The sequence below is a fragment of the Oncorhynchus kisutch genome, linkage group LG24, assembly GCF_002021735.2.
Source record: "Oncorhynchus kisutch isolate 150728-3 linkage group LG24, Okis_V2, whole genome shotgun sequence".
In the NCBI taxonomy this organism is placed as follows: Eukaryota; Metazoa; Chordata; class Actinopteri; order Salmoniformes; family Salmonidae; genus Oncorhynchus; species Oncorhynchus kisutch.
The window spans coordinates 12,661,861-12,666,425 of NC_034197.2; positions in this window are offsets into that span (position 1 = coordinate 12,661,861).

A 4,565-nucleotide genomic window follows, 5' to 3' on the forward strand; every position below is an offset into this window, starting at 1 on the left:
CTTGCCTGGTTTCATGACAAGATGACATCAAGAATGCTTATTACATCTGTACAATTTCAAAAAAGAACTCACTACTGATGGACCAAACATGTGAGGTGAGCAATTGTGACGTGACAATAACATTAGAATATTTTTCTTCCTGGCATCCATTTTGTGCTGAAATTCTCACTCATCCAAAAATCCCCAGTGTTCTACAACATTTGTACAATCTTACAATAAGGCTATAGGTTGCATTCACCATACAATACTTACACACCCTTATGTTAAATCATTTACAACATTTAATATCTGTTTTAATAAAATCTCTCTTGATGTTGATAGTACAGTACACCTGAACCTAGAATCAACTACAGCCATGCTTTGTAAGGGACCAAATCCTTGCTTTCAGGGGCAGACTGGGACCAGAAATCGGCCCTGGCGTTTATCACACCAGGCCATTTATTTTCGAGGCCCCCCTCACTGGCCAATATCTAGCTTATCGCCAGATAATAGTTTTGAACAAAAAAAAGTTAAGCTCACTGAGCTAAAAATGGACCAGCCATCTGGCATTTGCCAGATGGCCAGTCTGCCCCTGCTTGCTTTTAGCCTCTTCATTCATGAATGTGATGCTTTAGGCTAGATATTTAGAGGAGCACACCTGCCCTCTTGGTGTAGTCAAAGATGTCTATGCCCTCTGGGATGCAGATGTCTAGTGTCAGGTATGTGTAGGACTCCAGAAGCTTGATGATGGCGGAGAACACAGGCCGGTCCTTGAAGCTCCACATCCAGCAGTACTTCATCAGGTCATACCTGAGAGATCTGAATAGCACAGAATGAGAGCCCAATGACATTAAATAGGTGGCCACAACATGGAGGCGGTACACAGCTAATAACAGACTTTACTTGGCTGTGGAGTGATTGAATATACATTTTTGTTTAATGAGAATATTATACAGACTTTTTGGCCAAGGAAGGACAGATTTACAGGGGTCCTCCACTAAAACTGGTCACCCTACATTTTGTTAGCTTATTGGTGAGGTATATTTGCAAAATTACTTTAAATCAGATATGTGCAAGGTAACAGTTACCCAATGTGATCAATTCATATAGACGTATAGATTCCAAAAGACCATCTGAGGGTGAGAGGAAAACCGCTATCAAGCATGTTGATATTACAAAAAGCAACAAAGGCATGTAGAAATATTTAGTCAGAACGTTAAATTAAACAAGCATCTACGTATACTCTAGGCTACAGGGGCAGATTCCCAAACACATTAAGTCCCAACGCTCACACATCACTCCTGTCTAGTTGGATGCTTCATCCTCTCTGGAACCTGCCATTTGAGAGGGACATCAGCTGTCCCCTGATTGGCCAGCTTGTCATGTTGGCCTGCTGCCATCTTCTTTGCCACTGAAAACACTGATCTCTCTGAAAAGTGCTGGAGTGGATCCAAGGACTCCGAATCCCTCTGGAGAACAGGGAAATGTATTTAATCTTATTTAAGTCAGTGGATGACTGGAATTAAATGTCTGAAATTAAATTGACCAATTATTTCTCTCTGAACCTTTTAATTAAATGTATCTGAAAAATGTAATAATGATTTTACATCATTTTGGGAATAGAATTATTCAACATAGTTGATTAGTAAGAGCACTGCTGAGTACGATTTCAGCAAAGTAGTTACAGCTAAGTTGAACGTGAAGTCCCGGCCTTTGTTGTCTTACATTCCTCAGGGTCCATAGGTAATGCAGGAGGTTGCCAGGACTACAGAACCAGGTACATGGGTAGTGGCTCGTACTGGCACCACAGCATCTGGACTGGACCAGGTGGAGATGTTTACACATTGTCCCATGGAAAAGGATCCCGTCCACAAACTCTTGCCTCAGGCTGTTTTAAGCCATTTGAAAGGAGATACAGTATACTGCACGTAAGAGATTTCACCAAAGTGTTCAACTTCTCAAAAGGAATAATATCCACTTAACTTGTTTTTCTATTTAATACAGTGGGATGAGAAATTGCCGCTAAGAGGTAAATTCCAAAATGTATTGTTTTTACCTGTGAGGTACTCACAAATCTGTTCCATAACTCAAACTTTCTTGGGGCAAACTCTCCAAATAGATGCAACTATGTTCCACACACACACACACACAGCCTCTGATAGCGCTGTACAGTACAAGAGCATACCCCTGAGTGTCTTGACCACCACAGCAGTAGATATGTCCTCTCCAGAGTGTGCTTCTGCAGATGAGTCCATAGTGGCCCATCTGCTAGAACTCCAGCCCCCCCAGAGAACAGTCTCCTGGGATCTCTCATGGACCAAATGGGCTAATGGGGACACACTGACCTGCTGGATGCAATGCAGTAGAGTGCTAAGCATTTGTGACAGCATGCATTTTAATTTCAACTTAAAAAGTTTTCTTGAGGTTGACCTTATAATGTTCTGTACTATGCCCTTCTACACTATATATACAAAAGTATGTGGACACCCCTTCAAATTAGTGGATTTGGCTATTTCAGCCACACCCATTGCTGACAGGGCTATACAATCGGGAACACAGCCATTCATTCTCCTGGCCTTACTGAAGAGCTCAAAAAAATATTTATTTGTCACAATGCAGTTAAGAAAATACCCACCAAAAAGTAAGAGATAAGAAGAACAAGTAATTTAAGAGCAGCAGTAAATAACAAAAGCAAGACTATATACAATGGGTACCGACCGGTACAGAGTCAATGTACATGGGCACCGGTATCAAGGTAATATGTACATGTAGGTAGAGTAATTAAAGTGACTATGCATAGACTTTCAACGTGGCACCGTCATAGGATGCCACCGAGTGCTGAAGCGCATAGCGCGTAAAAATAGTCTGTCCTCGGTTGCAACACTCACCACCAAGTTCAAAACTACCTCTGGAAGCAACGTCAGCACAATAACTGTTCGTCGGGAGCTTCATGAAATGGGTTTCTATGGCCGACAGCCGCACACAAACCTAAGATTACCTTGTGCAATGCCAAGCTTTTGCTGGAGTGGTGTAAAGCTTGCCATCATTGGACTTTGGAAACACGTTCTCTGGAGTAATGAATCACGCTTCACAATCTAGTAGTCCGACGGATAAAAATCTGGGTTTGGCGGATGCCAGGACAACACTACCTGGCTCAATACATAGTGCGAACTGTAAAATTTGGTGGCAGTTTTTTTATGGTTCGGGCTAGGCCCATTAGTTCCAGTGGAGGGAAATCTTAACGCTACAGCATACAATGACATTCTAGACGATCCTGTGGTTCCAACTTTGTGGCAACAGTTGTGTGTAAGAACTTGACTGGCCTGCACAGAGCCCTGACCTCAACCTCATCAAATACCTTTGAGATGAATTGGAATGCAGACTGCGAGCCTGGCCTAATCGCCCAACATCAGTGCCCGACCTCAATAATGCTCGTGGCTGAATGGAAGCAAGGCCCCGCAGCAATGTTCCAACATCTAGTGGAAAGCCTTCCCAGAAGAGTGGAGGCTGATATAGCAGCAAAGAGGGGACCAACTCCATATTAATGCCCATGATTTTGGAATGAGATGTTCGACGAGCAGGTATCCACATACTTTTGGTCATGTAGTGTTTGTGCCTTCCTAGGTAGTAGAGGTTAGTCATGGTTAACAAAAGTGTACACTAATGCAGAGTGATGATAAGAGCAGATTGCATGAAACATTAATCTGAAGCATGGTGGGGACTTCACTCAAATCTGCGCTATGTAACTTTTTGGCTGACCCAACCAAATTCACATAGAAATGTGTTATAGATCTGCCATTCTCAATGAAAGCAAGTCTAAGAAGCTGTAAATCTGTTCTACTGTATGTGGGCTATTTCTATGCGTCCCGTTCTTAAGTTTTGTTTTTGCTTCTTTTACTTTCGGTTTTGGACACTAGCTTCAAACAGCTGAAAATACAATATTTTTGGTTATGGAAAATATATTTTACGGCGGTTTAGATGGTACAATGATTCACTAAACTATACTTACTGGTTTTGTCACAAACTGAAATGAAGCGAAATATTAGAATTTTAGCAACCAGGAAATGGCGGAGTGATTTCTGCATAGTGCATCTTTAAACAATATTACCGATCTAATACTACATGAGGCATTTACACTGAACAAAAATATAAAATGCAACATGCAAAGTGTTGGTCCCATGTTTCATGAGCTGAAATAAAAGATCCCAGAAATGTTCCATACTCACAAAAAGCTTATCTCGCTCAAATTTGATGCACAAATTTGTTTACATCCCTGTTAGTGAGCATTTCTGATTTGCCAAAATAATCCATCCACCTGATAGGTGTGGCATATCAAGAAGCTGATTAAACAACATGGTCATTACACAGGTGCACCTTGTGCTGTGGACAATAAAAGGTTGCTCTAAAATGGGCAGTTGTCACACAACACAATGCCACAGATATCTCAAGTTGAGGGAGCGTGCAATTGGCATGTTGACTGCACGAATGTCAACCAGAGCTGTTGACAGATAATTAAATGTTAATTTCTCTACCTTAACCCGCCTCCAACGTCATTTTAGTGAATTTGGCAGTACGTCCAATCGGCC